Genomic DNA, 26,093 nt, shown 5'->3' with positions numbered 1-26,093 from the left:
GGCAGGTGTGTGTGTGTGTGTGTGTGTGTGTGTGACTCAGTGGCAGGTGTGTGTGTGTTGTGTGGTGTGTGTGTGTGTGTGTGTGTGTGTGTGTGTGTGTGTGTGTGTGTGTGTGTGTGTGTGTGTGTGTGTGTGTGTGTGTGTGTGTGTGTGTGTGTGCAGACTTTATCTTTCTGCCTAGGCTTCCTTACTCTTGAGGCCTTTACTTGCTCTGTGAAACAGCTTCAACGAATATTTATAAACACATCTGAGTGAACGACTAAGTCCTCAAAGCTCATTTTAAGCTGCAGTCCTTGGGCAGGTACAGAGGTATCAACTATTTCTTCATGCAAAGATTAATATGGTATACACCGTCAGTCATTCACTGAGCAACTCATAAGAATACAAAAGAAGCAATTGCATTAAAAAATCTTAAATTTCAAGAAATGTGTCAAATTCTTCAGTCCTAATTAGTTGAAAAACACTTGCTGTCGTTCATTCAAACCTGAGTCACCTTTCTTAAAATGAGTGTGAACAAACTGAACTCACATTTCTTCAGGGTTGGACGTTATTTGGGCTTATTATTCCTCTGCTTATCTTTCGAGCATAATACGTCGTATCAGGACAAAAGACTCTCTGGCCAAACTGAAATAGCAACTTATTAACAGTGGGCTACATTTAATATGAGTACAATATTTAAATTACCATAAGTGCAGTTTACTATGGTATGCAGTGTACAACAATTGCTCAAAAGAGATACACAATCTCACCAACTATACTGTATCGTCACCATCTGTTTTAGGGCTACACGATATTGGAAAAAACTGACATTGCGATTTTTTTCGCCCTGCGATATGAAAACATACAGGAATTGAAGAAAAGACCGTTTTTTTGTCCGCAAACCATCCTTTCTTGAACTTTAATGCCATACAATTGATATTTGTTTAACTATATTTAACCGGATGAAGGATTTTAGTCACGGACGTCTGGATCTTAAGTTATCAGAGCAACAAGCTGAGCTAGCTCGGTTAGCAGCGCCGACCTGCCCTGGAGAAACACATGAAACTACTTTATTCAGTGTTTCTACCTTTAATCACCGGGTCCGTTGGCTTTGGAGATTTGATTGTGATTGGTGGTTTGCTGACAGAGCCTGCATGTCACTCACTCAAGTACCGCTGACATGAGAGCCGCGCAAGTTTTCCTTTTGTAGCAAGCAGCAAAATAATTGTAACATGACGTGTTTGAGTTAGTTTGCCTACTTAATATCGCAAGTCCTAAAAAAAAATATATATATATCGCACGTCCACGCGATGCGAATATCGCGATTATCGTCACGACACGATATATCGTGCAGCCCTAATCTGTCTGTCTCTCCTTGTTTTCCCACCATGTGTCCTTCTGCTCTTCCATCTGAGACGCAGCCTTCAGAGCATCAGCAGCCTGGTGTGGTCTCTGTGTGCCAGAGATGGGGACTCGAGTCTGTGACTCGGACTCGAGTCGCACTTAAGTCGCACACGCAGAGACTTCAGACTTGACTTGGACTCCTGCTCAAAAGACTTCGGACTCGACTTGGACTCGTGTTTTGGGACTCGTGAACAATCATTGTGTTTTCTATTTTTGGCGTATTAAAGGTGGGGTAGGTAAGTTTGAGAAACCGGCTCCAGATCGCTAGAATTTGAAAATACACAACCGGAGAAAATCTGCCACTTCCTCACAGAGCCCCTCCTCCAACACACACGAACGCGCACATGACCAATGAGGGCACGAGATCAGTTTGTGCCCCGATGGGAGGCTGACAGGCAGGTAGGCCATCCAGTTACTTTAGCCGGGCCGGCTATCGGGATGTTAAGAGCATTCCATGGAATATAACAAAAAGTGTATCTCGAGCCGGTTTCTCAAACTTACCTACCCCACCTTTAACATTAACATTAACATCATGGTAACACCATGGCGACCGGCGGCACACCTGCAGCTGTACCGCTTGTAATTAGGTTCAACTATAAAAACTTCGAACAAAACGCCGGCGGCACCAACAAAAGGAGCGCACACTGCAAAGTCTGCAATATTAAAATCAAGGATGCTGGTGCAACAACGTCACATTTCATCAGGCACTTGAAAACTCACCCGGAGAGGTCAGTCACATTAACGCATATGGACGGTTAGCAAACATGTTTAGCTCAGCATCAGCTATGTAATGTTAACTTAGCTTGCTACTAGCTTTGTAACTGAATATTTGAAAAGATGAGTGAATGTTTGCTTGTCACACTTGTTTGCGTTGAGTGGCGTTGACATCCAACTCTTGACATGACATAAAAAAGGTCGGTAACGTTAATCATTACGTTCCGCTGCCACCATCTACTGGCTAACGTTAAACGTAGAAAAATACATAGTTACATACATAAATACATCTGTCGGTTTATAGGCAGGTTACAGGTTTATTGTTGACCACGTAACGTTAATGTTACAGGTTTATCAGGTTACCATTACACTGGGTTTGAGTGAGAGGATAGAGGAATATGTTTATTTATAGTAGACTTAAAAGATGTCATTAGAGACCCAGTGTAATTAAACAATACGGTTGCAGAGGTCACATTTTAACATTGTTGTCCACTGGCCAAATGGCTAGCCTAGTGAATGTTGAAATGTTACCAGCCACTCAATAGATTGCCATTGTTATGTTTGGCTGGTGCGTGCAACATACAGTACCAGCCACTTGCATGATTTACCAGCATTTGGCTGGTAAATGGTGTTAATGGTAGATATCTCTTTTGGAACAGGTCATGTTTTAATATCACCAGTTCAGTATATTTCAGATAATATTGCAGCAATAGTTTTTTAGTTGCAAATGGCACAGAACAAATGTTTACTTTTAAGTACTTTTAACACAGTTTCCCTGCGGGGGATTAATAAAGTATTTGTGATACTGATTTCTGATTCTGAAGTGTTTTGCTTATAAGTTGTTTGCATTTAGCTAAAGTGTGATGTTTTTCCTCATATTGCGTTGCAATAGCCCGTTTAAAGTGATCATATAACAAACAACTAATCAGTACTGATACTGTATGCTAATAGATATAGGAGTGATACTAATACAGTAAATGCTTTGAATTTCTTAGATATCGCTGTGCAGTATTCTTAACAGACTGGATAGCAGCAGACAATAGAAGGCTTATTACAACCAGAAGAGACATGAGACTTTTATTTTTTAGAGACTTGAGACTTGACTTGGACTCGTGACCAAAGACTTGAGACTTGATCAAGTCTCACCCCACAAAGACTTGAGACTTGACTTGGACTCGTGACCAAAGACTTGAGACTTGATCAAGTCTCACCCCACAAAGACTTGAGACTTGACTTGGACTCGTGACCAAAGACTTGAGACTTGATCAAGTCTCACCCCACAAAGACTTGAGACTTGACTTGGACTTGCAAAAAGAGACTTGTGAACATCTCTGCTGTGTGCCACTTCAAAACAGCACAGTTTTCAATTATCTTGAGCTTGTTCCAGAAGTCTCTTTGTGTAGAAACAAGTCCAGCCAAAATATCTCCAATCCGCTCGCTCTGTCTATAAAATGTTAAGAAGATAAAAAAACAACTATCAGTTTTAGGGATGAAGAGTGTACTTTCTCTCTCAGTTTGTTCTAGTCAATTAATGTTTAATGTTGTGGAAACAATGGTGGGTTAATAGGAAAACCATATGATGAGTCAGGTCTTTTTGGCTGCTGTGACTCCAGCGTTGCAACGTGGCTTCTTATTAAGTATTTAGTGGAAGGAGGGGGGGGGGGTCCAAAGATGGAAAAAGGATCTTATTGTTTCAAGTTGTTGTTTCTGTATCTTTAGAGTAAGCAGAAACATAAGAAATATGTTTTTCATATTCACATATTTCCGCTTCAGGATGTTCTGGAGACCTTGGAACTTATTTTTATTATTTCCCCCTGTTTTCTGGTTCCTGTTGTTAAGCCCTAGCTGAAAGGAGACACCCTGGAAGATGACATACCCACCTGCCAACTACTTTAACACAATTTGCACCATTTTTTTCACATATTAAAGGTCACCTATTATGCTAAATCCTCTTCTTCATGTCTCTTCTACATCAACATGTGTCCCCTCTTCTTCATGTCTCTTCTACATCAACATGTGTCCCCTCTTCTTCATGTCTCTTCTACATCAACATGTGTCCCCTCTTCTTCACGTCTCTTCTACATCAACATGTGTCCCCTCTTCTTCACGTCTCTTCTTCATCAACATGTGTCCCCTCTTCTTCATGTCTCTTCTACATCAACATGTGTCACCTCTTCTTCATGTCTCTTCTACATCAACATGTGTCCCCTCTTCTTCATGTCTCTTCTACATCAACATGTGTCCCCACTTCTTCATGTCTCTTCTACATCAACATGTGTCCCCTCTTCTTCATGTCTCTTCTACATCAACATGTGTCCCCTCTTCTTCATGTCTCTTCTACATCAACATGTGTCCCCTCTTCTTCATGTCTCTTCTACATCAACATGTGTCCCCTCTTCTTCACGTCTCTTCTACATCAACATGTGTCCCCTCTTCTTCATGTCTCTTCTACATCAACATGTGTCCCCTCTTCTTCATGTCTCTTCTACATCAACATGTGTCCCCACTTCTTCATGTCTCTTCTACATCAACATGTGTCCCCTCTTCTTCATGTCTCTTCCACATCAACATGTGTCCCCTCTTCTTCATGTCTCTTCTACATCAACATGTGTCCCCACTTCTTCATGTCTCTTCTACATCAACATGTGTCCCCTCTTCTTCATGTCTCTTCTACATCAACATGTGTCCCCTCTTCTTCATGTCTCTTCTACATCAACATGTGTCCCCTCTTCTTCATGTCTCTTCTACATCAACATGTGTCCCCTCTTCTTCATGTCTCTTCTACATCAACATGTGTCCCCTCTGTGGAAAGAGACTGAAAGTTTCAGGAACAAAGATTCTCTCTTTTTGTCCTGATCCATTTCTATAAAAACCTGTCGCCAGATTTTGGCCACTTTATGATGTCATAACGATGTTTTCCCCCCCCCCACCTTATCACCTGAATCTCCTCCTAGAGCACCATTGAGTTCTTTCTAACCAAATCTCTCTCAGAGGGGCGTGGGGAGGGGCTCCTTATTTTCATCTAAAGTAACAGACAGAGAATCAGCACTTTGGAAACAGGGCTGAAACAGAGGGGATTATGGGTAATGCTGCAACGATCTGTTTGGTATTTGGAGCCGAACGCTTCAGAGACATGTTCTGTATAGTATCTGAGACCTATAATATATTGATGAAAACAGTATGATAGGGGACCTTTAAGTTGAGCCTTGCAGGTTTTTCCTTCCTCTCCTACTTCTTCTATCACATTGAAAGTTCTCCCAAAGCTTCCTCTCTTGCTTCCAACTTACTGTCACTAGTAGCTGCCACACTCTCCTCTCTGCCTCCTTTCTCTCGCGTCTCCCTATTCATTTTCTACCTCTCACTCTCCCTCCTCTAAAAAAGCCTGCCCCCCCTCAGCTGCACCTCCCCCAGCTCAGTTTACAAGGGGGAGCTCGTAGAGATCAGCTCCGTAGTGAAAGGTTTTGGCATTCTCGGAGCGACAGTGGAAAGTGGAGGCAGCATTTTGGATTTGTGTCGAGGCCTGAGTGACTGGTGGAGCATTTCTGTGGCCACATGAGAGAATGCTGTCAGGTTTGGCTCTGCTGCTGCTCGTCTGCGTGCACATGCGGGTGCAGGGGAAGCCGCGCTCTCAGGTAGGGCCCGCTTCAATAATATATCATATTCAAATTACTTATAGACTCTCCTTGCACTATTTCTATTGTATCTGTTGTATTGTGTGGCACTGTTGGCCTGTGACCTAATAGTTTCATTGATATTGACATGACAATAAAAGCCTTGAATCTTGAATCACCTCTGCTGGGTCCTGGAGGAACCTGGGAGAAGGTGGGGATAAACATTGATGCTAACACTTTGGCTTTAAAGGTTGCTCTGCAGGATGTGTTTGTGTTTCTTTTGGACTCTTTGCAGGGAGGTTTTGGAAGTGGTTGATATCCCGTCGTGCATGCGAAGAGAAATCCTAGTTGGGCTTTTGTGATTGAGGTTAGTTAGTAGTGTGCAGAGCAATACAACTGAATATTACCAATAAATATACACATATAGTTTGAGCAACTTTAAAGCAGATCTGTATCTCTGCAGTTGGGGTTAACCTGTGGATATCAAAATGACTTGAAGAGCCAAATGAATACCTTTTTAAGTGCATGTATGTTCATAAGGGAAACAAAATTAGACGGTATGAAGATGTCAGGTAATCTGTTTCACTGACTGTAGATTTTTGTTTTATGTAGTCAGGGTTTAGGATTAGGGATAGCATGGTAAGTTAGTTAAATGTTCAGGTGTATATCAGTATGTAGTGTCTCTACTTTAAAGAGTCCTCTCCTGCTGATGATCAGGTGTATATCAGTATGTAGTGTCTCTACTTTAAAGAGTCCTCTCCTGCTGATGTTCAGGTGTATATCAGTATGTAGTGTCTCTACTTTAAAGAGTCCTCTCCTGCTGATGTTCAGGTTCATATCAGTATGTAGTGCCTCTACTTTAAAGAGTCCTCTCCTGCTGATGTTCAGGTGTATATCAGTATGTAGTGTCTCTACTTTAAAGAGTCCTCTCCTGCTGATGTTCAGGTGTATATCAGTATGTAGTGTCTCTACTTTAAAGAGTCCTCTCCTGCTGATGTTCAGGTGTATATCAGTATGTAGTGTCTCTACTTTAAAGAGTCCTCTCCTGCTGATGTTCAGGTGTATATCAGTATGTAGTGCCTCTACTTTAAAGAGTCCTCTCCTGCTGATGTTCAGGTGTATATCAGTATGTAGTGTCTCTACTTTAAAGAGTCCTCTCCTGCTGATGTTCAGGTGTATATCAGTATGTAGTGTCTCTACTTTAAAGAGTCCTCTCCTGCTGATGTTCAGGTATATCAGTATGTAGTGTCTCTACTTTAAAGAGTCCTCTCCTGCTGATGTTCAGGTGTATATCAGTATGTAGTGTCTCTACTTTAAAGAGTCCTCTCCTGCTGATGTTCAGGTGTATATCAGTATGTAGTGTCTCTACTTTAAAGAGTCCTCTCCTGCTGATGTTCAGGTTCATATCAGTATGTAGTGTCTCTACTGTCTCCATGCTTTCAAGTTCAAAAAGCTCTTTATTTTTCTCATACTGCCTGTGCTACAGCACCTCTTTTCACCCTCTGTCTGAAACCAGAGCCCAGTCTGCTCTGATTGGTCAGCTGGCCGGCTCTGTGGTAATTGGTCAACCACTTAGTCTAAGGGGCGGGGACATCTCTATCACGTACAATGTGTTGGAGTGCTAGCCAATACAAGCACGAGTGTTCCACAGTGATGTCACTGGGTGTTTCTCAATCTCGAGTACGCTTGCTTGGTAGCACATGTCTTCCGAGTCACTTGCTTCAGAAGCGAGGCAAGAATCCTTCCTGGCATTCGGAAAACGAAGAGTGGAACAGGCGAGCAAGTGTGCAGGTGTGCGTCATACGAGAGGCCCCGCTTTACATTTTCCGCCTCAGATTTGGGGAAATTGGTCCGTGCGCAAAGCATTGTGGGGATTTTAAGACCGCGGAGTCTACACATGTGCAGCCTCGTAATTTCTCGCTACGAAGTACGCCGGGCTCGGTAGAATTCCAAGGATCCTGGACATTGGAACAGTCCTTCGGCGGCACTCAATTACGTAGTATGCTTGAAATAGTGGCTCTGGAGCATCCTTCCTCGAGATTGAGAAACACCCAAAATGCTACGTAAGAAAACAAAGGAGTCCAATGGAGGGAACTTTGTGATTTTAGCCTTTGCAGACCAATAACGTACCAAAACATCTATAAAACACTACAGGAACTTATAAACCCTCAAAAGCATGATAGGGCAGTTGCTCCATGCTCCTCACCATCATGAGTAAACGGCTCAGCGCTGTACATGCTTTGTGAATTGTTTTATCTTTATTACCATGAGTGGAATAAACAAGTTAGTGTTAGGGTTAGAATTGGGGGTTTAGGGACATCATCTAAGATATCTACATTTCACAGATTTAGATGTTCTGTAAGTAAGCCTAGTGCTCATTTACAACCCGTTTTAGTGCTTGTGGTCAACACTGAACATTGTCACTCCATAACTTGCGGTCCATCTAATGAGTGGAAGTATTTACAGTATGGCTGTTTTCACTGTGGCTCCATTTGCTCTCTGAGAGGTTTATTTCTCCACAGCACATTCACAGGCTACTTGTGGGATTAGATGTCCCTCCTAGTGGAGGACTGGCCTGTCCTGGGGCTATGAAGATGTACTTGGAACTGGGATCGACGGCAGGCCTGAATTAGCCCGTGGCTCTGCTGGTTTTAGCTCACCTGTGTTTGCTGATGATTCATGAGGCGGCTGTGTTGTGCATGCAGGTCTTTAATGCAAACTCAAGACGCGCCAAAGTCTCGATGAGGATGCCAGCTTTATATGACCCTAAATTACATAGCTATTCATTTCATTAAAATGTTTGGAATCTGGCTATGGACAAAATATTGGCAGAGTATCTCTTGCAAGGGGAAAAAGCTGTTTAATAGCAGTGTTAGTGGATGGAGAAATTAGGTTGACATTAGAGTTGAATAGAAGTCATACCATGTGATGTTTAAAATAAATACTTAATCATCTGACATCACCTCATAAGAGATCTGCCTGGTATTTAGTTTTAACTTTACTTTTAAGTCACTGCTGTTTGGGTCAAAATCTATTTTCCTTTTGACATATTTTCTATTAATGCAAACTCTTCGCTTTAATTTAAAAGAGGCATCGATTAAGAAATATTTAATTTGATGTATTGGTCAGACAGTCATTGACACACTTTTGTTTTTGATCAATCAGACCTCACTGAGCAAACTTGTAAAACTCCCAATTACTTGAGATTTGGGATGGGTCGGTAAAAATCCATACTAATCAACTGCATGTTTGTGACAATGTACCTTTGTTTGGGGTCTTGGAGATCTCATAGTGGACATGTCACCAGTTCAAAATCATGTTTATTTTAGAGCTGTTTAAAGATGGCTTGAGTGACCCTCAACAGATATTTGGGTTGTATCACAACGTTTTCTCAGAAGCAGTTAGTGCAGCTCAGGTTAAAATAACAGCGACATAATATGACACTTGTGGAAGGTCTTACTTATAACACCATCTAGTCTTTTTGTGGATGCTCCTTGTAGGAAATAAATGCTTTATGCCCAGCAGAGACGATGTCAGTATAAAAGGTTGTAGATCCACCAAGCTCAATGCTATTTCTGAGTGTTTAGCAAGCATGGCAGCCTTTAAGAAGACGCTCTGGACTGTGAGGGCAGTTCGTGGACAAGGACTCGTTTTACTGTCGGGGATCAAAGGTCTCGCCACTCATTTCTACACCTCTCTTCACCACTTGGCAACTCATCCTTATAGCTTGTAGGTTATCCTGCAGATATGATAACCTACTACTTAAAAGACTTCCAAAGGCCATACTGCAAATGTAATGGAACCATGACCGCCACTTGTTTTGTCCTCAGATCATCTCTTCCTACGTTACAGTAAATCATTCCAGCTTGTCTGTGCTCCCATTTTGGTTTGATACATGTCGCTATTGGTTTCATGAAATGATATATTGTGGAGAATGGAAATCTGAGAGATTATTCTCCACAAACCACAGCTTTTATTTCTGTCTGTGGTTAAAAACCATGGTTAGACTTCCAGTTAGGGTTCCCGCCATAACAGAGCCAGAAGTTAAATCTGAGGGAAGGGGACATATTGAATAAATCTGCAAGTTTTGAGCTACGATGAAGTCATATCTTCCACGTAGAACAATGCCTAAGTGGGCTAGTGTCAGCGCTTAATTCCTCTTGTTTTCAGAGAACTTGTTTTAAATGGACAGTCTTATTGTTACATTCCCAATCGGCTAGGGGGAACAAAAGGGAAACGACACGACCAGAGTATAATTGGTATGTGTTACCAGCGGTTTATTTGTAACTGCACGTAAGTAAAATGATATGCACAAAACAGCTTGGCCCAACAACGGGTAAAACGGTTACTATCTAACACAATCAATCAATCAATCAATCAATGTTTATTTATATAGCCCAATATCACAAATGTTACATTTGTCTCAGTGGACTTTATAGTTTGTACAAAATATCAGTATGACAATACGACACCCTCTGTCCTTAGACCCTCACATCGTACAAGGAAAAACTTCTGAAGAAAACCCACAGTTTAAAGGGAACATGGGAGAAACCTCAGGGAGAGCAACAGAGGAGGGATCCCTCTCCCAGGACGGACAGACGTGCAAAAGATGCCGTGTGTAAATTGAAAAGATAATACATTTGCAACATAGGTAGTCCAAATGTTTGGAAATACATGTGTGTATAATAGGAAGATGAATCCACGAGGATATCCATCCAGGACCTATGATCCAGGACCACAGCCACGACTCAAGATCCAGGGCTCGCGATCCAGGACAGAGGAGCGCAGGATCATCCATGACTCCGGATCCCGGCGTATATAGACACCAAAAAGAAAGACATTTGGGGAAGCTGGGTTAATCGGAACATGAGAGTACACAGGTACAGACAGAGAGAAGGAAGAAGTAAGATGTCCCCCGACAAACTAAGCCTATATCAGCAAAACTAGGGGCTGAATCTAATCAGCCCTAACTATAAGCTTTATCAAAAAGGAAGGTCTTAAGCGCACTCTTAAAAACGGATAGGGTGTCTGCCGCCCGAACACAAACTGGAAGCTGATTCCACAAATGTGGAGCTTGATAAGAAAAGGCTCTGGCTCCCATTGTACTTTTAGAGACTCTAGGAACAACCAACAACCCTGCATTCTTGGAACGCAATGCCCTAGTAGGACAGTAGGGTATAATGAGTTCTTTAAGGTAAGATGGCGCCTGCCCATTAAGGGCTTTGTCGGCGAGAAGAATAATTTTAAATTCTATCCTGTGTTCTATAGGGAGCCAGTGTAAGGCAGCCAGAACAGGAGTAATGTGGTCCCTTTTCCTAACTCTGGTTAGTACACGAGCTGCAGCATTTTGAATCAGCTGAAGCGACTTGACTGACTTCTTGGTACACCCTGATAATAAAGAGTTACAATAATCCAGCCTTGAAGTAACAAATGCATGGACTAGTTTCTCTGCATCGTTTTGAGGCAAGATATGCCTGATTTTTGCAATGTTACATAGATGGAAGTAGGCGGTCCTTGAAATTGATTTTATGTGGGCGTTAAAGGATAAATCCTGATCAAATATAACACCAAGATTCCTTACAGTCTCACTGGAGGCCAAATTAATGCCATCCATAGTTAGTATATCTTTAGATAATTTGTTTCGTAGATTCTTCGGGCCAAGTACAATAACTTCAGTTTTGGTCGTGTTTAACATCAAAAAGTTTAAGGTCATCCACGTTTTTAAGTCCTTAAGGCAGTCTTGAATTTTATTTAGATGATTAATTTCATCAGGCTTGATTGATAAATATAGTTGAGTATCATCCGCATAACAATGAAAATGTACAGAATGATTCCTTATAATATTGCCTAACGGAAGCATATATAATGTGAACAAAATAGGTCCGAGCACTGAGCCCTGTGGCACTCCATGGCTAACTTTGGTTTGCTTGGAAGATTCATCATTGACACGTACAAACTGAGAGCGTTCAGATAGATAGGACCTAAACCAGTCTAAAGCAGTTCCCTGTATGCCAACTAAGTGCTCTAGTCTTTGCAATAAGATATCATGGTCGATAGTATCAAATGCAGCACTGAGATCGAGCAAAACAAGAATAGAGACAAGTCCCTTGTCAGAGGCTATTAGAATGTCATTTGTGACTTTAACCAGAGCTGTCTCTGTGCTATGATGTGTTCTAAAGCCAGACTGAAAATCTTCAAATAAATCATTGTTTTTTAAGTAATCACACAACTGTTTTGCGACCGCTTTCTCAAGAATTTTTGAGAGGAACGGAAGATTGGAAATAGGTCTATAATTGGCTAAAACCTCTGGATCGAGGTTGTGCTTTTTAAGAAGAGGTTTTATCACTGCTACTTTGAATGATTGTGGAACATAGCCTGATAATAAAGACATATTCATAATATTTAATAAAGAAGTGCTAATTAATGGAAAAACTTCCTTCAACAGCTTAGTTGGAATTGGGTCTAACATACACGTTGATGGTTTAGAAGAGAGAATCAACGGGTCTCCAAAAGAGAGTTGCCCAGTACTATACAAAAGGAAAGAAAATCTCACTTCTAAAGTGGAAACAAAACAATAAGCAAAACCGGGGCTGTGGGAGAACACAGCGGGTGCGGGTCTACAGGTGCTAATCACCTGGATCTACACAAGTACTGGTCTACAGGTGCTAATCACCTGGATCTAAGTACGACACACACAAATGCTGGTCTACAAGTGCTAGTCACCTGGATCGAAGCAATATACACAAGAATGCTAAACACAACGCTACTACAATACACTGCTACTCAGTGTAACTAACACAGAGCCCTACTAAACACACTGCTAGGCAGTCTAACGAATCACACAGTATTGCGGTAGTATAGCGAGAGGCTTGAGGCGTCTGTCCCATAATACAGAGACTCCAGAATGATGTCCGTGCCCGGCCTTTGTACTCCTCCCCCGGATGACGTGGCAGAAGCGGGCGGGGATTGGATGACGTCCGTCCAATCACCGCGGATGTTGCGAGGTCGGGACGGCCAATAACAGCTGATGGACTGCACACCTCATTCACATATACACACAAGACAGAGTTAACAGCACAAGGTGTAACAGCGGCTGTAGCACTTATAAATATGCATGTGATGGAGATATACCTGATATCATGGTAAATCAGTAGATGCATATCCCAGGCGCACCCTTAACAGGTGATAAAGAAACAGCATTGTTCTTTTGTAGGAGAATCCTTCAAGAGTCCAGTTTTGCAATCCACTCAGTACCTGAACTGACTGTAACAAGCAATTACATGGGAGCTCCAACAAGCCGTTTAGGACAGAGAGTGAACACATACTATACAGAGATGCTGTATGAGAAACCAATGTGAGTTTGGAAAATTGCGCAATATAAATCTATTCTAGTAGACCTCAACCTTGAGTTAAATAATGACAAATATTGCTCAGACCAGCTCACATGGCAACGTGCTTCTGGTTCAGTTTCTGCATAAAAGCACAAAAAAAACAATAATTTATGAATAAAAGGATGTTTTCTTAGTCTGGAGATGGCGCTGTGGTTAAGCCCCCTGGGTCTAAATCCACATGGATGTTGGCTGATCCCACCAGATCCTTCAGACCTGAGTCTTAGGAGCTCCAACAAGCCGTTTAGGACAGAGAGTGAATACACATACTATACAGAGATGCTGTATGAGAAACCAATGTGAGTTTGGAAAATTGCACAATGTAAATCTATTCTAGTAGACCTCAACAATGGAATTATGATCAGTAGAACACCCACAACCCTTTATTTGACCCTGGTTTTTTGCTTGGGTTCTCATTTCTTTCAGTCACAAAAAGTCCCTTTTTAAATGGCTGCCTTGATGCCTGGGTGGCAAGCAGATTCCACTCAATCTTTCATAATTTAATAAAATCCTTACGCCCAACCCTCTTCAAAAAGAAAGTTTGATTCCACTTGCTTCCCTGGTTAATTTGTATTTGTGCCGGTTACCGTGAATTCATACAGTGGTGGTTTACCCATTAAACAACTTGTTTACATGGTGTGTAAGAGAAAAGTAGCCCGAGTGGTGTAGATAAGCAAATATCCAACTCTATTATATTATTTTTGTCTAAGGGTAAAATCCAATAAAGAGCAGGACAGAGCTGCTAACATTAGCCTAAACTCTGATAGCGTCCAGAAGCATCTTCCACCAGGATTGTGAATACTAACGAGTGTTTGTGGAAATCTATATTGGGCTTTTTTTCTGAGTCAACATGTAACCCCATAAACAAAGGGTTTAATTAGGCGCTCCTTGCCCTTGGACGTACTGTAATGCTCTGTTACTTTTGTAGGTGTTAAGCTAACAATTACCGCCCATTGTAAATGCTATCACAGGAAGTTAAAAGCTAGCCTGAAGCTATAAACAAAATACAGCACTGCCTCATGACTTAACCTTACCACAACTAAGCTAAAGGCAGACTAATGTTAGGAGTGATGACGTTCAGCAGTCTCATTTAGCAACTTAACAACCGACATATTTTATGTTGTGAAACAAAAAGTTACAATCTGTTAAGCTTGTGTTTACCACAGACCCTGTATCACACATTTAACCAGAACTCTATTGACTTTAAAATAAGGGAAACACGTTTGAAGACTCTTGTAGCGCTTTAGCAAGGAAGACATGCATTTATTTTAAAGATTAGATAGGACAATACATATTCATAATAGACACACCCTGTATCCAGTCCGGTGTAATCCTCAACAATAACTTAATCTCTCTTATAGTGTACATAAAGTGCTTCATTGCACACCGGTTGTAACAGTAAATCAGGGTAAAGGATTGATTGAGTATGTGTGTTAGTGAGAATGTCACATGTGGACTTGATGACAGTGTGGATTCAACCGATACAGATGTGTGCAAAGTGCTGACTGAAGAAAAAGCATCGTCGCCTTCACCCGCTCATTAAAACCAGTTAAAGATCAGCAGCTACTCAGCATGTGGGGGGCAGATGTCCGCGACAACCACAACTTCATATGATAGAGAAGGAGTGTATTGACAAACCATTATTCTATCGCAACCTAAACCAGGTTTGTAACCCTTATTTAATCACTCGATTCTCGTGTCTATGAGAGGAGATCTCAGTAATTTCATTCCCAGACTCAGCATCGTGTCTTGAGGTCACTTCCACTATAAATTATCTGTCGTTGGGATGATTTTGCTTCTGTATTCTCAACCTGGAAGCCAAGTTTGGGCTTTATTGCATTTCCAGACGAGCTAGTGTGTCACAGCTGACCGAGCCATGATAACTTCATTGGTCGTTTTCCCAAGAACATTACAACCTTTTTCTACGTGTGAAGAGCTGTATGAATCCCCAACGCAGCCCCCCTTTAACCCCACGCTCATAAATATCTTTTGAAATACAGCACTACCTCCATCCAGGGATTTTTACAGTAGGAGTAGAGCATGCTTTTATTCCCATGGGTTTAACATTAGGGGCTGTGCTAATATCCCAGAACGAGGAACTGTTGACAGATGAAGTCATGGAAGTTATTTGTACATTTTCTTAACAGAAGTGTAATTTGTACGGCATTTGAAAGAGACAGCAGTCGGTGTCTCAATGTTGTTTCACATTTTGCTCTCAAATGGAAAGCTGTAAAATAAAACTGCTAAGACTCAGGTCTGAAGGATCTGGGGGGATCAGCCAACATCCATGTGGATTTAGACCCAGGGGGCTTAACCACAGCGCCATCTCCAGACTAAGAAAACATCCTTTTATTCATAAATTCTTGTTTTTTTTGTGCTTTTATGCAGAAACTGAACCAGAAGCACGTTGCCATGTGAGCTGGTCTGAGCAAGAATTGTCATTATTTAACTCAAGGTCCCATGTCATGGCCATTTATACTGATCATAATTCCATTGTTGAGGTCTACTAGAATAGATTTATATTGTGCAATTTTCCAAACTCACATTGGTTTCTCATACAGCATCTCTGTATAGTCTGTGTATTCACTCTCTGTCCTAAACGGCTTTTTGGAGCTCCGGCCCCCCCCCCCCTCCCTGCGAGCCCACTGTGCTCTGATTGGTCAGCTCGCCCACTCTGTTCTGATGAGTCCACCACCGTTACAGCGGAACATCAGTGATTATGTGTTACAATGGCGTTTGTTAGCAACCAGAAAATGACACCAGTAATGACAAACCGATGAGAATGCTGCGGGGGGTCTGGGTGCCGTGGTGGTGGGGAGTTGCGCGGCTCGCTGCTGCGAGGAGCGGACAGTGTGAGCTGGGTTCATTTGCTGCGTGGGATCTGCGAGACAGCGAGACATCGCGAATGGACGTGGGAAGGGGGGGGGCTGAGGGGGCTCTAGCACCCCCATCTGCGATATTTGTTTTTAAGAGACCCAGCGGAAGTTCATTGTAAAATGCGGCCATAACTCCGGCTAGGAAGGTCGCATCAACGTGCTCCCGTCTCTAGCACCCCCGCAGCCCGAGCTACGAGTGAAAGAACTAAACGTACATGAAACTTCTGTTGGGTTGCTTTAAAGTCAAGCTTCAGTTTAAGATTCACCCTGTAATAGATGTAGAACATGTGATGGAGCATTACTAACCTGACTCAGACGCTTTGTTTCACCAAAGCATCTAAAGCTCCATTGGAAGCCATTTGGAAAGGGCAGGCACTTTCAGAAGCACTTGGCAAGTGATTGGATCAATCTGTCAATCACCTTCTATCATGGGCCACTTCTGATTGGTTAACAATGGCTAGTACATGTGGAGCACAGCACTTCTGATTGGTGTGGATGACTGACACACAAGAAGAACAACAACAAAAAAAGTTAAAAAAAATCGCAGGCTTTGCGATTTGATAATCGCATCATTTAAAATCGCGATTTTGATTTAAAATCGATTAATCGTTCAGCCCTGATTTGGACCAATGGGTCCATTTGGGTATGGGCACGGCACAGTACCCAGGAAGAAAACAATGGAAAAAGATAAATCTCCAACGAGGATTTCTGGAGCAGCACAGACAGGTATTTTCTGTGTTAGAGATTTACTCGCTACAGGGTGTACTTGGAGGGTTTGTGACTCTGCAGACCGTTTACATGCAGAAAAACCTTCATAGCAACAAGGGGACGGGTAATAACCAGAAAAGCATGACATGGGACCTTTAACTGAAACGGCCAACTAATGCTTCAATGCTTCACACTCCTTACATTTTGTTTAAGTTTTAGTTGCCTTTAGTCTGACTTCTCTTCAATATAATGCAACTAGATGACCCTTAGAGTGTGTTGTTAAATGTAAACAAGGACAATGAAAAACTCAACAGCAATGTCGCTTTTCTGAAATCACGGCCCAGATAATCCACCTCTTTCTAATCAGTGTTATGTAGAGACTATTTTCTTTCTTTTAAACCACACAATACCTTCTTCGTGCATCTTCTCATGGACAAGAGTCTCTCCTAAACTCACCTGTGCTGGACTGTTACAGCACTTACTGTTAATGATGGTGATATGGTACCAGCAAAGACTGTTATGTGCATAAAAGATAATTAAGATACACTTAATGTTAGTCATTTTCTACAAAGAACACCAAAGTTACAATGATGAAGCTATTTTGGAAACTGCTTGTGAGGACAAAGTGAAGCCTCTCCCGTTGCTCTGGACATAAAGAAAGAGACAGCGAGTCACATTTGATAAGCATTACGCTTTGTTTTTCACAGTCTCTTTAAACAATGACATTGCAAGTTGTTGTTCTGCCTCATAACTGCTAATTTACTGTGTGAATTTAACCCTTTTTTATCATGAATTATTGGCCCAACATTGTTGATATGTAACCAAAAGAGATTATTTTGATGTCTAAAATGTTTAACGACACCAGTTTAAGTTATGTTGAACCTAAATAAAAGTGCATCACAGAGACAGTGAGATCAATCAATCAATGTTTATTTATATAGCCCAATATCACAAATGTTACATTTGTCTCAGTGGACTTCACAGTGTGTACAGAATATCAGTATGACAATACGACACCCTCTGTCCTTAGACCCTCTGTCCTTAGACCCTCACATCGTACAAGGAAACACTTCCGAAGAAAACCCACAGTTTAAAGGGAAAAATGGGAGAAACCTCAGGGAGAGCAACAGAGGAGGGATCCCTCTCCCAGGACGGACAGACGTGCAATAGATGCCGTGTGTAAATTGAAAAGATATTACATTTGCAACATAGGTAGTCCAAATGTTTGGAAATGCATGTGTGTATAATAGGAAGATGAATCCACGAGGATATCCATCCAGGACCTATGATCCAGGACCACAGCCACGACTCAAGATCCAGGGCTCGCGATCCAGGACACAGGACCGCAGGATCATCCATGACTCCGGATCCCGGCGTATATAGACACCAAAAAGAAAGACATTTGGGGAAGCTGGGTTAATCGGAACATGAGAGTACACAGGTATAGACAGAGAGAAGGAAGAAGTAAGATGTCCCCCGACAAACTAAGCCTATATCAGCAAAACTAGGGGCTGAATCTAATCAGCCCTAACTATAAGCTTTATCAAAAAGGAAGGTCTTAAGCGCACTCTTAAAAACGGATAGGGTGTCTGCCGCCCGAACACAAACTGGAAGCTGATTCCACAAATGTGGAGCTTGATAAGAAAAGGCTCTGGCTCGCATTGTACTTTTAGAGACTCTAGGAACAACCAACAACCCTGCATTCTTGGAACGCAATGCCCTAATAGGACAGTAGGGTATAATGAGTTCTTTAAGGTAAGATGGCGCCTGCCCATTAAGGGCTTTGTAGGCGAGAATTTTAAATGCTATCCTATGAGATAGAGGTCAAAGGTAGACCTAATGTTCCCAACTTCTGTATTAGTGGATATACATGTATTTATATGGCCATAAACAGTTGGACGCCGCTGATACTGAAGTGTGTATCTTTGTGGTCCGACAATTAGTATCTGCTGGAGTCCATCTGTCAGCCTTGAGCTCGATGTGTTTGTCAGTCGCAGATTATTCTGTCTGAGCTCCAAATCATGCATTATTACTCCATGAATCAAAATCGAAGCACATTTCATATACCTGAAGATTCACCACTGTATTAATAACTGTTTGCTTTCAATAGAGTTTTGAACCACTGCCAAACTACCAGATTACAAACACATTTGACATTCAAGCACCAAGCTTGTTTTCCACCACATCTCAAACCTAATTTTCCACAGCTGAAACGAGTTAAAAGCGTCCATGTTGCGTGTACCACTTCTGTTGATTTAATCATGACATTTTCTGAGCATTTCACATTTACAGTCCTAGTTCAGAGCCACGAACCAGGCCTCCTACATGGATAAAAGCACAACTATTCAGAGCTGTCAGGGAGAGATTTAGTTTCTGTGCAACTGATACATACTGACTGTCTGCATGTTTAATGTTAAGGAATGATACTAATGCCTGAAATGTGCCACAACTCTCTGATAGTTGTGTAAGCAGTTATTCCCTCCCTCTAAATCTTTATTTACTTCATGTGCAAGTAATACTGGGAGTCATTTCTACAATTATGCACTAACAGACAGATCAACATGCCTGTCAAAATCATCACTTAATTATGTGCTGCAATATAAACTTGGAATAAAGTATGTGGATCCATCTGCTAGAAATTGTTAGAAGTCTTAGTCAGAGCGTGTAATCAGTGCAGTATGGGATTTTTACGACTCTTTAATCGCATACTGTCCGTAAATATAACCATCAAACTCACTGTGATTTTTTTTTTACCCTCTTGAAAAAGACACATAACAATATTTCTATACTATCAACTGGTCAAATGACTGCTTTCATTGGGAACGTTCTTGAAGTTCACAGAGACAAATCCGAAACTCTGCAGTCCCGTTTAGCTTCACAGTGTTGTGGTGTCTTTTAGCTCATTATTTTGGTTTTACGACCACCAACTCTAATGATGTGGTTCACATCTCATTGTTTCGAGCAGCAAACAGCTATTTACAGCATACATAAACCCCAATACAAGACTGGCAAAGTAGGATACTAACTGGTAAACATAGTGGAGGCTTTAGCAGCTTAAGGGCCATATATTTCCCACAGGAGTTGAAAAACAGAAGATGATAGTATATAAGTATATAAATGCTTGTTCAGTGTCTATTCAATATGTGAATGTTGTTGTTAAAGCTTGTTTCCAAGTTGCAATAAATCATTGTTTTAAGAAGATTTCTGAGACATGTTGTGGCCTTAACATACAGGAAGTGAACGAGAGCCTTGGATTAAGGAGGTTTGGGAAAAGTGAAAGGAAGGGTCCTTTTATTTTTAAGGTCCCTATATTCACATGACCCCAGAAGTTACTCAAAATGACTTGATTTTATTCATGTTAGGACTCAGCACTCTGAATGTATGTGTCAACTAACATTCATCCAACAAGTCAAAGTTCACTTGGTGCTTGAAAACCAAAACGCTGACCCCCAGGTTCAACTTTAGAGTTTCTGGCCTGGTTTATTTCCAGTATTTAAACACTGCTGCCATCTCTAATCTATATAAAGTTTGTATCTCAATAACAAAGAGTAAACCTCACCTCTCAGATCGCCTGTGTCTAATCCTAAATGTCTTGTTTTTCTAGGAAAAGTAGAAACCCTTTAGTGACGTGATGTGCTTTTGGCTGTTAGGGTTCATATTGTTACAATAACTTTGCAATATGATGAGCTTCTTGTGGGGCCGTACCATCAGGATTTACTTTAAGATTGCGTCGTTGAGTTGACTCTGCCGTCCTGACACATGTAACCATTTCCATATGAAGGTGGGTTTTAAAAATCCTTTCATAATTCCACTGAAAACACGGCGACTCTCCCTCGCCAGATGGCACAAGCCACCCACAGAGAGAAGGTGAAAGAAGCCTCGATGTGGTCTGAGAGAGTCAAGAAACTAGACTCCAAATCTGCCTCCTCGTTCATCATCCATGAGACTGCTGTTTGGGTTCTTGTGGAAAAAGATGACGAGGCTTTTATTGATGCATTAATTTGTGCTGACACTTCATGTTGAGCGGTTCACAGTTAGGGTTAGGGTTGTCACATTTTCCAGAGACAGCCTGGAGGACCATTTTTTTTTTTAAATTACAGATTTAGAAGTAATTGTTTAGTTTTTTTTGTCAGTTTAGTGATTTTGTTGTTGCACTGGTCCAAATCATTCTATATCAAGTCCTGCAATGTAGGCGTATAACGTCTACTTTGTGTGTTTTTGAATCCACGATCATATGATATTGCATTTTCAATAAATTCCCTTCTTATTTTCAATACCATTTTGTGAACACAGATATACATTAAACAAAAGTAAATGCAGAAAAAGTCCTATTGCACAAAAATGATAGATGTTATTTGTTTGCAATCATATGGCTTCATCTATTCACACACATGTTAAGATAACATTTTTGGACATAGCATTTCTTTTTTGTCATCTTCCCATATGTCAAGGTGTGCATATACAGTACTGTATCTACAATTAGATTTGACATGAAAGGTATAAGATGGTCAGCAGCTATTTTAATATCCTCTAGTATTTCTCCTTCAGCTCTAAAATGAGTGTCATGAAAGGAAGATATCCATATAGTGTATAGCAGTGGTGAACCGTGTCTATCACAACTGGACCTTCTGTAGACACACACACCCCCCGCCGCCCCCCCCCCCCCCCCCCGGAGTTATAATGTCCGTTTTTCACTGAATTGTCGTCTTGAAAAGGGTACTCACAACAATTCCGCAACAACTTCATCTTCACCTGTTGCACTTGCCATTTCAACGTTAAAAACAATAAAATGGCATGAATTGTTTCGTGGCATTCATCTAGATCAGTGCTTCTCAAAGTGTGGTCCGCGGACCACTGGTGGTCCGTGAGCGCCCCCTAGTGGTCCGTGAGTATATTGGTAACATTTCACATTTGAAATAAATAAATACATTTAAGTTTTCCGCACTCTCGCGGAAATATCTCCGCAATGGAGCGAGCTTAAGTTTCACTTTTGATTGCATGATATAGCCCAGCACAACACCTTCATCACACATGTGGCCACTTGTTTGTACCATTTTCAGGCGATTTGTAAAAAACGATGTGTTTTTGGATATTTGTGGAGTTAGGTGGTCCGCGAGTGTTTTTTTATTGGTTAAGTGGTCCTTGGTATGAAAAAGTTTGAGAAACACTGATCTAGATCAGTGGTTCCCAGCCTGTGGGGGGCCAGGCCTCAGATGATTTGAGGCCAAATATCATATTTAGACTTTTTTTATTTTTGTACATATAATTGTAACGCAATACATGATTGTCACTAAAAGCCTTGTCTCTACATTACAATGAAATATAAAAAATAATTGATTAATTAATTTGAATACAAATTCAAGTTAGTATTAAAGGCATAAAAAGACAGAAATGTATAATTCTTTCTTTAATAGAAATGTTTCTTCCGCCCGTAAAGTGTCAACACCAGGCTTTTCTGGATAAGCGCATTTTAAAAACATAGTCATTGTCCATGCCGGTTTCAGATTATTTGTCACAGTTGCTCCGATCAGATCGGTCTCCTCCATTTTGTAGATTATTTACGACTTTTGAATCCACATAAACACATCGGCAAAATCCAGTTTACTTTGAGCACGTGTTTTAAACAGTTTAATCCCTTTGTGAATTGTTTCCACTTGCGCCGTCCTTTAATTTCTTCATACAGCGGGAATCCAAATGAATTAATCCTGAGTCCAATAACCATCAAAGTCACTCCAATAGTGCTCCTTAATTACGCTTTCATCCTCCTTTAACAACATACTTCACATTCATCCAGTTTGTGACAGTAGTTGTAGCATTTTTGAGACTTTTAAAGTTTAATTACCGCTGTTGCGCCCCCCCTTGTGTGTGGGGGGGCGCAACTTCCAACAGGAGTCATTTGGGGGGGCTCTTGGGAAAAAATATTGGGAACCCCTGATCTAGATCCTCTGTCTGGAGCCAGTGAACTAGCGGGCCTTCTAGAATACCCTGGAACCGAGGGAAACTGAAAGAATACGCCCATTGGCTACAAATCAATATATGATTGGTTGATCAAACTGTCAGTCCGAACGTACGCTCTCATTCAGTGCAACGGCCAGGGCATTCGATCAAGGATGTAGAATACCTTGGTTGAAGGATATTCTACCCAGAGACCCAGAACAAGATCTGATTGGTTGCAAAACCACTGAAATGCGTAGTGCATGGTCCGAGAAGGACAAACAAATCAACGTAACACTGTAATATTACAGATCAACGTAACACGGATACCATTCTCATTTATTCATTTTACACACATCTTATCACATTTTATTTATATAATTAAATCGATTTTTTGTTTGTTTTATCTGAGGGTTCCAGGGTATTCTCTGAATACCTTGAAGGCCTTGACGGTTCGCCACTGTATTTTAATATCCTCTAGTATTTCTCCTTCAGCTCTGAAATGAGTGTATCATGGAAGGAAGATATCCATTGTTTGATAAATCAAATCAAATCAAATCAAGTTTTATTTATATAGCACATTTATAAACGATTTTTGGTCGAGCCAAAGTGCTGTACATATAATACAAATAGCCTACAGTAGAGACACTTTACAGCAAATACAACAGCACAGATTGTTCAGAATATCAGTATGAGAAAAACGACACCCTCTGTCCTTAGACCCTCACATCGTACAAGGAAACACTTCCAGAGAAAACCCACAGTTTAAGGGGAACATGGGAGAAACCTCAGGGAGAGCAACAGAGGAGGGATCCCTCTCCCAGGACGGACAGACGTGCAATAGATGCCGTGTGTAAATCGAAGAGATAATACATTTTACAGCATATAGACCGAATGTTAGGAAATGCATGTGTCTGTAATAAGAAGATGAATCCACGAGGATGTCCTCAATCCTGTGGGAGCCATCAGGGAAGCAGCATGACGAGACCCAAGGCAGGACCGCAGAGACAGGTTCAGCCACGACCCGAAGTCCACGACTTAATCCAGAACTCAGGATAGAGGATCCAAGACACAGGACTACAGCAAGAGGATCAGCCTCGACTCCGGATCCCGGCGTAGATATAGATACAAAACAAGAAAAAAGATTTGGCTGGGTTAATCGGAACAAGAGAATACACAGACACAGACAGAGAGGGAAAAGGTCATTGGATAAAAGTTATTCTTGATAACCCTCTAGAAAGATCTCATGAACTTCCCCACTCAATCTATCAAGACCCGAGCAGTTCTATTAGATATATAGGATAAGAAACAGAGATACCTATCTCTTCGTCAGATGCACTCCCCCCGATAAATATAGTATCTAGGTTTCAATCGTGTTAAGAGAATATGTTGGGCTGCGGTGAAACCAATGATAAGCATCCTTTTCTGATAGTTGAATAAATTGAGAGAACAACGTTTGGAGACCTGTTTTCTGATATCTCTCTCCACTCCAACATGAATCTGTTTTAAATTCAGACATGTTCCCATCCAACAGATAACCTCTCACTGTGTCAGCGTCTGTTCTTATGAGTGGAACATTTACTGCTATCATTGTGTTGTTTTGGTTTGAAGGGATTTACGGTGAAAACGGAGAAGGGTTATCTATTGGTTGTTCTGTCAATAAATGTCCTCCTTGACTCAGTTTTTATTTGTTTTCCACGTCTGACTTATTGTAGCTTTGCGTGTGTTTTACATTTCATATTCAGTTATGGCTGGACTGTAGAAGTTTGTGTTGCTTTAAATTCAGTGAGGTGAGATCATGACACGCAGCAGTTTTCCTCTTGAATGTTATCGTGTTATGATTAGTGATTTTGATCCAGGCATTATCCGGCCCCATGCTGCACGGCAACATAATTCCACACTGACCGCAGGAGCGTTTGGCAGTTGTATTTCCTTTTTCTCCAACCTTCTTAGTTTGCTTTCTTTTTCTCTCATCATTTATTTCCTGCGGTGAAGGAGGCACTGCATGTTGGTTTTGGCTCAGGTGGTGCTTTGGCCCCGAACACAGGGAGCTGCCAGACTCTCCTTGAGGTTTTTATGCAACTGCCACCATTTCTCCCTCCTGCTATACCACTTTTTTATTCTCCCTTCCTCCTCCTCCTCTCAGTCCTTCCCTCAATCCATATTTCCACTGACTTGCGGCCAATTCACAGCCATAAACCCAAGCAGATCACCATCATTTTAATGAGTAGACACACATCGTTTGGATAAATATTGGAACTGCATATTTGAACCTGTTTCAAAACTCCTTACTCCTTACTCTTGTACCAGCTGTGCTTTCTGTTCTCTCTTCTCTCCAACAGCCAGTTCAAAGAAACAACACTTTTTATCATTAAATAAAATGATATATGCTCTGAATGTTGTGTCAAATGTCCCAGACATATTGGAAATGGCTTTAAGGAGTTATATTTTTCGTGTCAAAGCTTGAAATTCCTCTTGTTAAAATACACTTCCTCTAAATGTCTTTATGTCATTCCTCTAAGGTTTGCTACCACATGGCTTCATATAAAGCTCAGCAGCCCAACAATGATTTGCAACCCTTAAGGCTCAGGTTGGTGTGTCCCGCACCGTCGATGCTTTACGGCACATTTTCACACCTCCCGCGGCCGATTCAACATGTTGCATCGGCCAAATAAATCACTGATTGGCTGTTGCCTCTTTTGAATGACGAATACACACTACCGCTGGTAAGGACAGTTATTGCCACTCGTCGAGTGAAGTCTTTGCGGTGTGTTCGTAGGCGGGCGCGTAGCCGACGCAGGCGACGTAGCGGACGTAAAAGTCAGGACGCCTTCGGTACGCGTTCTTTGGTCTCAGGTTGGTGTGTACACCAAACCTGAGACCAAAGAACGCGTACCGAAGGCGTCCTGACTTTTACGTCCGCTACGTCGCCTGCGTCGGCTACGCCGCCCGCCTACGAACACACCGCAAAGACTTCAGTCGACGAGTGGCAATAACTGTCCTTACCAGCGGTAGTGTGTATTCGTCATTCAAAAGAGGCAACAGCCAATCAGTGATTTATTTGGCCGATGCAACATGTTGAATCGGCCGCGGGAGGTGTGAAAATGTGCCGTAAAGCAACGACGGTGCGGGACACACCAACCTGAGTAGGGCGCCGTGAATGCCCGACTGCCTCTGACGGCCTCTGACTCCCAAAATCGGGAAGGTGTGTCAGGGCCTTTAAAAGCCCTTCTACTTATATACCAATCACCCATTCACCACATATTCACACCCTGTTGGCCATCGAGAGCTATTTGAGTTTCAGCTTCTTGCCCAAGGACACTTTGACATGTTGACTGAAGGCCAAACAACCGCCCCAATTGTTAGACAACCAGGAAAAGCCAAAAAAAAAGTACATTTGCAAGGACTGTATTTAACTTTTGATATGTGACATGCGGTTGGAACCATAGACTGGTTGGAGTACTCAAAGCTGAGGGAAT

The 26,093-nt window shown here is 41.6% G+C and overlaps 1 protein-coding gene across 1 annotated transcript in view; it reads left to right on the top strand.

Annotated features, from left to right (window-relative positions):
- The window catches only part of LOC117539151 (thrombospondin type-1 domain-containing protein 4-like), a gene marked incomplete at its 3' end in the record, with an annotated part of 73,997 nt that overhangs the window by 33,403 nt on the left and 14,501 nt on the right, over positions 1-26,093 (top strand).

The sequence above is a fragment of the Gymnodraco acuticeps genome, unplaced genomic scaffold (genome assembly GCF_902827175.1).
Source record: "Gymnodraco acuticeps unplaced genomic scaffold, fGymAcu1.1, whole genome shotgun sequence".
NCBI lineage: Eukaryota > Metazoa > Chordata > Actinopteri > Perciformes > Bathydraconidae > Gymnodraco > Gymnodraco acuticeps.
The sequence above is the reverse complement of the archived record's forward strand: the minus strand, read 5'-3'. Positions and strand labels throughout refer to the sequence as shown.